Source organism: Rhopalosiphum padi, chromosome 4 (genome assembly GCF_020882245.1).
Source record: "Rhopalosiphum padi isolate XX-2018 chromosome 4, ASM2088224v1, whole genome shotgun sequence".
Lineage (NCBI taxonomy): Eukaryota > Metazoa > Arthropoda > Insecta > Hemiptera > Aphididae > Rhopalosiphum > Rhopalosiphum padi.
Genome location: NC_083600.1, coordinates 39,907,093 through 39,920,051, shown reverse-complemented (window position 1 = coordinate 39,920,051; position 12,959 = coordinate 39,907,093). Strand labels below are relative to the sequence as shown.

Genomic DNA, 12,959 nt, shown 5'->3' with positions numbered 1-12,959 from the left:
ATAGGACTATAGGTTTATAAAATATCTATAACCACTCGAGGAAAATCAATTAAACAATTTTGTTCTAAATTTTAATACTTTGCCACTTGTTTTTCTTGTAGGTGTTAATATTTATGTTTATTGTTATAGATAAAATATACGTAAACATATTTTATAAATACATTTTTAGAAGTAAAACTTTGCTTAGTTAGTTAGAAAAATATCTGACGATTATGTATAGTACTATATATTTGTATATTTATATCTTATAAGTATTTTTATATATTATTCTCATACCTTTAAGTAAATTTTTTTTTAAATAAAACTACATATAATTACATTCAAGAGCTAATGACAATTAAAAAAAAATGTTTATTTAATGATTTATTTAAACATGGCCAAACTTGCCATTGATTTCTTTCTTTAATTTTTAGTCACTAAAAAAAATAATCATTTAGATTGTTTATTAAGATAATTCATCGATTGATCAGTTGTATTGTAGGTAACCTCTGATTGTTAAGTGAATCACGATAAGGTTCTTAATATATTTTAAAAACTTTAAAATGTAACTATTTTAAAGTTACATTATGATACTGATAAATTATCGTTTCTGGCATTATTCCATCATACATTTTCTTTTATTCTTATAAAATTTAAATGTAAAAGCTATTAACATCGTTATTTATTTTATTTTATATTTTAAGAGACATAACTTTCAATACCTATCGAAAGTAATATAAATGGATTAATGAAACCATTGAACATCTTGTATAAATATTCTCATAAATTGTACGTAATATTATATAATATCATAAATAATATTGTTGAATTGTTATTAAATTAGAATATCGTTGTAATTTAATTACTCGGAAAACATTTTTTTTTACAGATGTCTATAATTCAATCAGAATAATAATTTTGTTATGAAATACAAATATTAAATTCAATATTTTATTGAAGAGTGATTTTTTCGACTTTTATTAAACTTTTTAGTGATATTGTATATAAATAATTTAAACCTTCAAAAAATCTCTATATATATATATAATTTCTGTATTGCATAATAATAATATGTTTATCTGAGATAAAACGAGTGAGTGGTTTTATTGATATTGGTAGGCGATTCAAGTAATTTTTTTTAAAATATAATCGAATGCGGTCTGATGGTGGGGGGGTCGGGCAACAGGAAATCCGCTCTAGATAAGATGTTCGAAATGGCAAGGCAGTGACCATGGTTACATTAACGGTGATTAGTTGTATAATACTACTCTGCGATTCCGTTTATCTTAATGTTAAGCCAGTAACGTAACTTCACAATTTTAGCTGGGAGTGAAATTTTTGCGAAGTACCTTCATCTAGGAAAATATTCAAGAATTCTTAGAGGTGTTCGACAAACACTGTTCGTTTATTCGCAGAAATTATTTTATACATTTTTTTTTTAATATTATTCATATTTTGTTATATATACATCGTTTCGTGAGAACGAACTAGAAGGTAGCATAATATAAATGTATATATATATAATATAGTGTTTTGAGTGAAACCGTTCAGAACTCATGGTTTGAAAATATGCAATGTCTACATTTGGTATTTATAGAATGCACATAAATTTATGTCTAAATATAACGTCTTAGTTAACAATTTTAAATTTCCAATAAGTCATCACATGTAGGTACCCCGTATACGTTAAATTTGAGTCGCTGACATATTCACGTATTCAGGCTCGTTGTTACGGGTTCATGAGGAATTGAAATTAAATTCGACTGTGTTTTTAATCATTAAAACGCTTGTTTTAAAACAGTACCTGTATGTTGTTATATTATTATTAAAAGAAAAACATACTTCGGGCCCCCTAGTGCCCGGGACCCGGTGTTACGCCCCGAACCCTCTCTGGTACATTTTGGTCACGCCACTGCGGCAATAAGCGTTCGAACATTACACATTCACGTGACACCGTAATAATATAATATTATAGGTACGTAAATGGTTATTATTATGGTGTATTATATTATAATATTATGATATTTTAACGTATTATTACTTGGTTGTCCATCGAGTACTGAACAGCGACGGCAGAATTCGGTCGGGTCGCGCGTAGATCGTTTCTGACCGGTAACGTTTGGGGCGTTTCGGTCAGCGGTCGTGGGCAATCGGAAAACGAGCGGCTGAATCCGCTTCGGTTACGTTATCACGTCAGTCATCCCACATGGTTGAAACCGTACCGCGGCGGCGACAAGTCGTGCATACCGCTGTGTAGCGTCGCGTGTGGAGTGTACCGGTACTCGAACGACGATCGGAATAAATAACCGCCGTATAGCAGTCAATTCGAAAAAACCATAATAGGTACTTACCGAATAAAAGCAAAAAAAAAAAAAAAACCACTATAACGTGCGCGTTCGGTTTTAATAATGTATAGGTAATATAGTTTATAATATTGTTCTAGACGATGTTCCTCACACGAATGTCGATCATTTTTTTCTAACGGTTTCGTGCGGACGCTACGCAAATATTGTCCAGGTGAGTAAAACTCGTATAAAACGATAAAGCATTTTAAATGCTATGGTCGTCCATAGCGTACGTTATCAGGTTAACAATTATTACCCATTTAACTCGGAAATAAAAATACGCAAACATGAATTCATCGTTGCCATAGATTGGACATACACGTCTGTTCAATTCGTGTTATTGCCCAATTGAATTTAGAACGTCAATGAGCAAATAAATTATCAAACACAAAAACATCGAGCTAAAAATATATAATATAATAATGCACGTTATATTATATTAAATTAATTGAGCTAACTAAAATTATGTGTTGCATAATGCAAAAAAAAAATATTTAAACGATAAGAGTATGTTTAAAATTTTTATCTAATGTTTTTGATTGAAAATGTAAATTATACAATCGAAAAAACTCATCATCGCGCCTGAAATTAACACTTATATAAGTATTTTTTCAATTTTATACAATCAGTTTGTTTATGTGAATTACAATTTTAATAAATATATTCAACTTAATTTTGATAAATTACAATTCAAATAAGATAAGTAAAAGCTAAAATTTATTGACACAATTAATACATATTTAATGAACTTAGATTTTCATGACTTAGAAAACTAATACAAGAAAAATTAATTTTGTTCACAGAGTTGAGTAAAATGATTATTTTCTCTACGTTATCATAATTTTAACTAGTTTTAAAACAAACAAATGGCATGCATTTATTGATTGTATGATAGTATCATAGTTTAGAAATAAAACAGTTATTAAAATAATGTAATATACCTATGAAATATCTAAATGTATGTTATAAATGATATTAATATTGAAACATATTTGTATAAGTACATACATTTAGATTATAAACCGAAGCAATTCTATTAGAGTTCAATTCGATTTCTCACTCTAAATCATGATACCTATTATAAATGTAAGAACTAAAATAATATTGACTGACGGTTCAATGGAGTACGAATTTTCTTTAAGGATAAGTCATGCCATACGCACTTATATAGGGATCAAAACATGCATAAATATGCCAGAAAGGGAGACATCGGTAATAAAAGACCATATTCGAAAGCGAGGATTTAGTTAATTTACTTCGTAGTGGGAGGAAAATAACAAGTTGATATAACTTAATATGATGTAAAAAATTTAAACACCTATCTGAAAATATGTATACAATAAATCAATAACTTTTGAACGATTTAAGCTATCTTTATTACGTATTAGATATCAAATGCAAATTTGTATTTGGCCTAACTCATCATAATGTTTTAAATAAACATTTAAAATACATTTATTATTATATTAGATGCATTAATATTTGTTATGAATGAGGTATTTTTTTCCTTTGTCACATTCTGATTGTTAGTAATTATTGATTTAAGATCACAACGGTGAACTATGAAGTTATTTTAATGTAACTATAAAAAAAAAAATCATTTTTAATCTCGATCAATAAATTTTTTTTAATATATCAATTAAAATAAGAATAGTTATTGTTAAAAGTTATTTTTTTTATTTTTTAAATCGAATAGGTTATAAGGGCTATTAATTTTTATTATATTATTTTAAAAAATAAATGATTGATGGTTAAATGAATAAAATTAAAATTGCTTGTTTTTTTTTTATTTCGTACGTGATTAGCGAGTGGTCTAAACCAAGGTAGTTAATTATAATGTATAACCTCCTAAAATAAATATTATATTTAATTTGTTTTTTTTTATAGTATAGTATTATAATACAAAACAATATTAAATTTATGATTGTTATTAGAATTTGAAAATTATTAAAAAACAAAATGTAAAAAGTATACACTACAAAATCATTGAACTTTAATTCGTGTCACAATGTACGTAATAACTCAGAACATGAAAAAAATCATTGTTATTCAAACTTTAAAATGCCATGAAAAATTGTACTAAACATTTTTGATTAATTATTAAATTATCAAAATAATAAAACAGCTGCAAGCCAAAGCCTATAACGATGCTGTGAGTCAAATAGTTATTAATTTTATTAGAGTAATTATATTTTCCAAAAACATTGATTATTTTTATGCCATAATTTATAAGACTTGAAAAAATACAGCATGTTCAAACTAAAAAAAAAAATGAACGATCATATTATAACTATATAAATTTTCTATAACTTGATTAATGAGTCGAAATGTTCCTCGTAAAGATATTTTTAAGAGTATACTCTCCAATATTTTGCTCATCTTCAAAATTGGCGCGGTAATACCGTTGAAAACTGCAAATACCTAAGTCATAATCGACTTACAATCACACGGAATTCAAACAATTAAACTAAAAATACTTAAGTAAGCACCTATACCGTTTTTTGCTAAAACACTTATAGTTCGTATATTAATTATTCGAATCCGGTTAGTATATTTTGATATAACGGTGGTTAGAAATCATGTATATTCCATGTTTTCTAATAAAATTCCGATTTTGAAATCACATTCACTTTGTACTTATCGGGAATCCCAAGCAGGGGGTGCCAGATTTTCAAAGTTTTATGTATTGCGAGAATATTTTTTTTACTCTTAAGCAATACATATTATACTGAATTTATTATGTTTTATCATTTTTCATGTTTTTGTTATGATATATAGGTAACTGATAATAATTGAAAGGAATACATTACGTAGTTAATAAGAATAACAAACAAATGCGTTATAATTTTCATTTTCGTACATAAAAATAAACCTTATAATATATAACAGTAATTGCATGACGTACCTATAATAGGTACGTAATTTAGTGTTGTACTAGCGATATTCGAATTATAGATAGACACACAATTATCAAATCATACTACGAGATGACGGAGTTACAATTTTAATTCATATTATGTTATCGAAATGTATACTGCAGTGTATAATTATTATGAAAAACCGACCGAAAATGTGTCGATTAGAGGATACCGCAGACATCACTTAGTGTTGTTGCGTTCAGTAAATTAAAAAATCATTATGGAATGGTGGAACAACCCGATTATAGTAGGAACAAAAGTCGTTAAAAAAGTTATTACTCGGCGTGTTACGAACTATTTTCGCGGTTTATATGTAGGTATGTATGCATTCATTTTGAAATAAAAACTTTCGTGTTTAAACAACAATAATGTTGCGAGATTATTATCAACTCGTGATAAGACACCGAAAAACATATTTAATTCTACGGACAGCGGTAAATACATTTTAAATCAAGTTTAAACGGTCTTAAATGTATCCACCCGAACGCGTTCCTATATATTATTACCTATATACCTGCAACGTATTCTCTCGGGACGAGCATTTAACCCATTGCTGCATGTATAACACACTTAAGTTATTTACGCGTACTTGGGTATAGTAATGCGCGAATCATGCATGTCGTAAAATAATAATATGATCAATCACCCACAGCAGAAAACCTTTCGCCGTGCGTTACGTTTGGTAACAATTTCACGTTAGCATTTTATTTTACCGAAAACATAATATATACGATTTATATATATAACATAGACAATGCAAACTGTTAATAACATCAGCTATTACTAACTATCCTACTTAATATAGTGAATTAGCAAAAAATACGTTGTCCAAATTAGCTGAGCCTTTCGTCGATACATGAATAATAATATAATAATAATAATAATAATAATAATAACAATAAACATTTATTCAGAATCTCTTTGTAAATATTTCGTTACGATTTATTATATGAAAAAATAAATCTAATCTATTAACTGACTGAGTAACTATGCGCAGTTATTTACGAAAGTGCTTACTTTTGTCTCTGTTTTATAGCACAGGACTTACTTTTTGACCAAGAGGAATGAAACAAATATTTTCTTCGAAGTGAACTTCGCGAAGCTTTTACACTCCTAACATGTATGTGTTAAAAAAATCTTTATTTATGGTCATCTTTTACTAAAAAAAAATGATAAACCATTGTAGCCAATTACCATTGTCTCTTGTAGTTATTTTAGCGAATGATAATGTTTACAATTGTGTGTGTCATAAACATTTAGATGATAGATATAGAGACTTAAGGCCTTCAACTAAATAACTTTTTCTGATAAAATTAATTTTAAAAATTCGTTATAGTAATTATTGCTGTAATTATATGTTATTAAATTTGTATATTAAAATATAAGGATCAGGGGAAATATTTATCCTTCAAAATTACTAGCTGTCCACGATAACGTCCTCGTTAGTTGCGGTCCGTGATAATTGTATTATGATTTATAAGTAATTAATGCTTGACCCACTATCGAGCTCGTATTATTAGAACCTTTACAAAAAATGAGTACCTACCTAATTTAATTTTTGAAGTGCTGCGGTTTTTTTTATTTAAATCAATGGTGGTAAGTAAAAACCAAAACTATATTTTCACAAATTCGTAATAGAGATTAGTTATAACAAAAGTTATAACATTTTTATTTTGATAAATCAATTTTATCATTATAATAAAACATTTTTTCTTTTATAAAGTACCAAAGTTTCTATGAAAAAATTTAATATTAATCGGTAAAGTCATTAATTTATTATTTTTAATTTAAAAATTAAGTGGTACCTAATAATAAATAATTATAATTGATGAAATAAAAAAACAGATTTAGCCAGTGATAAACTTAAATAATTGTTTTATAAATGCAATTGCATACCTATTTGCTTCTTTATTTTGTTTGAAAATATCTTAAATATAACAAAAATGTTGAAACAGAATTTTGCTGATATTTTCAGATGTTTAAAATGTCATAAGTAATTATGATTACGAGAAAAGAAAGCAGTCAAGACAAAGACTGGTCATTTAGCAGATTAAATATAATTTATAAAAGTGTACATACACACCACATAATAATTTATAGATGGTCAGTGAGTGGTGGCAGTGAACTGAACTTTAGCCTATGTACGTCATCCTGTGGATAATAAACTTAACAGAAAGCCGATATCGAAATTGTCGATTTACTATAACTCATCGTGAGAAGTAACTTTAATTTCATCATTCAATTGAAGGCCACCCCGCAACGCTTTATGCATTATTGCGTCGTTCAAAATTAAGTTCGGTGTGTACGGGTGGAAATTTTAATGATTAGTTGTTTATTTATAATCTGTGATTGGTGAAATGTTTTTCATGGAAATACGCATTAGTATACCTACATTTTTTTTTTATGATAGTCTCCACTTCAAATTTATTTGTGAGCGAACTAGTCTACTCATCGGACTCGTTTAAATATTTAATCTATATTACAGTATACGTTCAAACCGTATTGAAAATGTTTTAAAAATGTTTAATTTGTTATGCAATACTACTTCTCATACATTATTAGGAATTATTCGGTTATATTATATATAGATAATTGTATGCGGGCGCACACATTGTATCAACTTGTTTCCACTGAAAACAAATATTTTCGTGTAGGTACTCACAAAAGCATCAACAATTGTGTGACTTTAGAACAAGCTTTGCAGCCTCGTCTGCACAGCTGGAATGATTTAAGTACTAATCGTCGGATAATCCATAGCCCCTTACCCGTTATACTTGCACAGAGTGTTGGTCGATGGACTCGCGGGGAAACGTGACAGTCACATAAGCGCGATCGTGTTATACCGAAATCAATAAAATATTTCAGCGTTTGCAGAAAACGTACACATTGTATGTATTTTTAATAGTAAGTGTTCACTGTCGAGCTGTATTGTGATTAATCGTCTTTTACGGTATGTTCGATGTTCTCGAAGTCCGGAAGTTTCATTCGGGCAACTTTTCCATACAATATGTAGATTGTTATAACGGTGGTTCACGAGAAATACTTCAATGCAATTTTAATAGAAATTTCAAAATGGTTTTGATTACTATGTACAATGTAATAATTATAATTGTCTACTAAACATCTGCTGTCGCCTTGATTCATTTAGAACACTTTGTACAACATTTTGAAGTACACCATTGTATTGATTAATACGTAATATCAAAATATTTTATTTCATATTAAATTTACCGGTAAAATTAAAAAAGTTTTAAAATAAAAATTAATAAATATATTAATATAACTTTTTTAAATAATAGTATGTAAGTAAATATGCTTTGCCGGTAATCGTGATTTAATAAAAATACAAATTAAATTAACCTGTAATAAATATTTTTTTATCTACGTTTAAGTATTAAAGCTTTTTACTCTGTGCTTTTAATAGCTATTTAATTTTATTCACAATTGTTCATAATATATTTAAACTGAAATCAAAATATTAATACATTTTTAGTTGTATTCAGTATTATTAACTTACATAAAAAAATATGTTGTAAAAATTATAAGATAATATAAAAAGGTATATTTTGTATTAGTAAAAATAATAATAAGTTATTTAAAAGTTAAAAGTGAAATATACTATATTAAAGTAATTTAAAGCAATAATAAAACATTATGTATTTGATAAACGTTTGGGAAATAAGTTCGATTTTTGTTGGGGTTTTTGTAATGAGAAAGTTTATGTTTGTAATACAATTTGTAGGTTTTCAATTTATAATATTAAATAATATGGTTAAAACTATGTATGAGTTTTTATCATATTAAAATTCTTAAATTTTCCACTATGAAACTACTAGCACTCTCGTCTCGCCGCTCAGAACCATAAGGTTGTTAAATTTAGAAATCTATTTAAGACAGATTGGCATTTAAAGGATTCATTATTTACCATACCTTTGTACCTATTAAACTTCTATTAATTTGAACGGCGTGTCATTTATAAAAATAAAAAACAAAAGTATTTATTAAAAAGCCTTAAAAAGTTATAAAGTATCATATACTAGTAGAATTATTATTATATTAGACATACGCATCGCTTAATTAATATTCTCTAAGATACTATACTGTCCTCAGATCAGATCCTATATATGTATTTTAAATTAATTAAACTAAGCCTTTTTATGAAGAAGTCAACATTTTGAAGAACCAAAACCATTCGGTAAATTTGATCATATTTATAGTTACACAATTTTTAAATTATTAATCTACACACAAAAACAAGGACAATCAGCTCTAGTATAGAGAAGGATTGTGTATAAAAAACAACAACCATTATAAATAACAACTTAAGCAAAGTTCTAATATCTAAATGTATGTGTCACCTACAATAAAATTTACCATTCAATAAATTCTATTTAAATATAAATGATCAAAGTAAAATTGTATGTATAAAATATATTAGTTAATTAATATAAATTTAAAAAAAAAGAAAATATTTTAAAACCTTATTGGTATTTATTTCATAATTGTCTTAAACTATAATTTTGATAATATATTTATAATTATTGTATACTGTTGAAGTTTGCGAAGTTAGTCTTGTTTACGTGAGACAATAATAATAATTATATGTATTTGATAATCGTGTATTATAATACTTCTCAAATAGTTTACAGTATTCTTAAGCTTTTATAAAGTCTTATTCGTTATAACTGTCTTTTTATTAATATCATTATTGAATTTAACCCACTACATATTTAAATAAGTTGCCTGAGCAACACTCTAACCAGTCTGACCCCAATGTCGTAACTGCATTAAAACATTTATTTTTGGCGCACCTATACGTACCTATGTAATTGGTTGTTACTTGTTATGACTCATTACAATCTAGACATTAAATTAACATGACATTTAACATGGTTAAAAATAAAATTTTTTTTTCTTTTTTAATTTTTTCGATATCTCTTTAAAACAGTTTTTATTATAATTATTATATAGGTACGTATGAATATTGAATGTATAGTCAATGTTTCAGAATTATTTATTTCGAAATAATTTTTATTTTGCGATAATAGTCCATTATAGTTACTGGATTTGTTTACTCGCTAAGAAATTGCTGTTGGATGGCTGTGTTCTACACATATTATTAGGAATAATTATAACGAAAAATTGGTATTAAATAAAATTATAAAAACATTAGTACTTAAACAAATAGCAAATCTGCAGTTATAGAAAATAAGGTTGAAGGGTAAAGAAAAAAACTATACGTTAAAACAATTTTGTTTATAAGGACAAATGTATAATATACCAGTACTAATACATGTGATGATTGTCTGAATAATGAAAATAGCAGAATGTACTTATTTATTGCGTGTTTTTTTTTTTGGTTTTTACAAATTTCCATAAAACATATTCGTTAATAGTGTTTTTACTTAAATCTTTTACAAAAAAAACCCGTTTAACCACTAACAATGTATTTTTGTAAATACCTTTTCACTCGACTTAAGTCATTATTAAGCATCAACAATTACTATTATAGTATTATAAGTTTAAGTAGGTACTTGCCTCAATTTTAATCATTTTCGTGTTTTTACTTCTAGTTTTATAAATAATTTATTTAAAATATACTGACTGTTTTTCTTGAAACATCAACATTCACATTTTATTTGTTACGTGATAGTCGTTGCAATCTTGATGATGGGAAATAATTGGATAAAATTAAAAATCACAATTATGAGTTATTTACATTACCTATTAAAATAAAGTACATACTTACATAAGATTCTAAGTTTAATTATTTACTCAGCTTAATAACGATTCAATTATTATGTATAATTATAAATCATCCATAAATGTTATCTGATTTATGATAAGTTAAGTTTCGCAGACAAAAACTTATAGCAATTATTCAAGTAGACGATAATATTATCTAGCAACTACAATAGTATAGGCACCAACATAATAATCATTATAAAACATGTTAATTAAAAGTTAAAATTTGTTTTATATTAAATATTTTCATGTAAGCCGATCATCGTTTGCGTTTTTTTTTTTTGGTTTACCACATCAAAATATCGTTCATTGCTCATTGCCCATTGGTCAAACAATAGAATAAAAAATATTTAAGTATAAAACAGAATTTGCACATTATATTATTATACTAAAAGAACTTTTAATACCAACAACATTCTGATTGAACTTGAAAATTCAACAATTGTTATATAATTTATATAATATAATACTTATTATTATATTTATTCAATTACGTATAAATAAATTGGCTTATTTAATTCAATTTTAAATAATAGCCGTAATTTTAATATACAATATTACATACAACGTACATACTGCGATAAAAACGTATGGTTTATTGGTCGTGTTACCGAGTCATCCGTACGGGTAAGTTGCTTAATATTTTCATAATATATGTTTATATTTTTAAACAGAAAGCACCTACGTATATAATGAATAGTAGGAGCGTCAAATTTTAAGCTGAAAGTTGACAACTCGGATTTTTTGGGTACTCTTACTAGGTAATCTCTTCCGATTTTATTGTTAAAAATTAGAATACAATATGCAGGTGTGAAAATTATGTACGATAATGAAATACAACGACACAATCACGCCAATTATTTGATTTGAGGTAAACGGTTAAACGGTGTAAACGATGCATGGCCCGAAAATCTAATCAACAGCGATACTCAAACGGTGTCTGTTGTGTGCCCATACAAAATATTGTATAAGATGTTATAACTTACAATTTATCGAAGTAAAACCATTAGTGTGGACAATAATTATAATAGGTATACATAAAGACATAAAGTTCAGTTGATACTAATTACACGTTATTAAATACCATGACACACGAAGTAGGTATAATGAAACGACGCTCATTATTAGGGCGATCAATATTATAATTTGTTTCGTGTTTTTAAGTTTTACAAAAACAAAAAAAAAAAAAACACCGAATTTTTGTATAAGGTGTTTGATCCGTTACAAGGCCAACCAGGATATGAGATCGTCATTGTAATAGGTTTATTGTAGGTATTTTATATTTATAAGGTATAATATAAGTATATACGTATTACATATTAGGCAATACCTATAGGTAAACTATTGTTCAAACTGTACGTCATGGCCATCGCTACTAATAAAATATAATTATATACAGTTGAAGTGTTGACAGTTTGTATACTCTTAACGAAATCTGATATATATTATAATTTTGTATTTTTTAAAGTGTCAAACGTTGAAAAGCATTTTAATATTATACTTATGATATGTAGGTAGAATATTATATATTCGTCATTCATGTATATATTTGTCACCTAGTATTTTTCATTTATTTCGTTGAGGAGATTTGAGTATTCAAAACTATATTATTTTTAAACTGAACAAGAAAAATACAACCGAAACCTCTCTAACACGCGAGCCACAAGCTATGATTACTTACTACTTGTAGCGTAGTTTTAATACCTACCACATTAAGTACTTTTCAAAAAAAAATAATACAATTTATGAAATAAACATGTGTGTGTGTGTGTGTGTGTGTGTGTGTGTGTGTGTGTGTGCGTGGATGGATTCCAAAGTACTTTTATACAAATTACTTTGATATTCAGATTGGTAATGTAAAATAATAAAAACTTGAAAATGTCCACGGTAAATAAATATTTTACATACACAGTGTTTGGTCATCCTTGAAAATCCATAGTATGTATTAATATTTGTCGTTATATAAGAGGTA

General features: G+C 26.8%; 1 protein-coding gene across 5 annotated transcripts in view; it reads left to right on the top strand.

The window, feature by feature from the left end:
- The first annotated feature begins 2,148 nt into the window (after positions 1 to 2,148).
- The window catches only part of LOC132929954 (neuropeptide CCHamide-1 receptor-like), a 142,986-nt gene continuing 132,175 nt past the window's right edge, over positions 2,149 to 12,959 (top strand). For 2 of the 5 annotated variants that reach the window (XM_060995606.1, XM_060995609.1), the window contains exons 1-2: positions 2,152 to 2,322; positions 2,423 to 2,496. The gene's annotated coding sequence lies outside the window, so the exon portion shown is untranslated. Of the gene's footprint in view, positions 2,497 to 12,959 lie in introns of all 5 variants that reach the window. The other 3 variants (XM_060995611.1, XM_060995608.1, XM_060995610.1) reach the window with 3 other exon arrangements.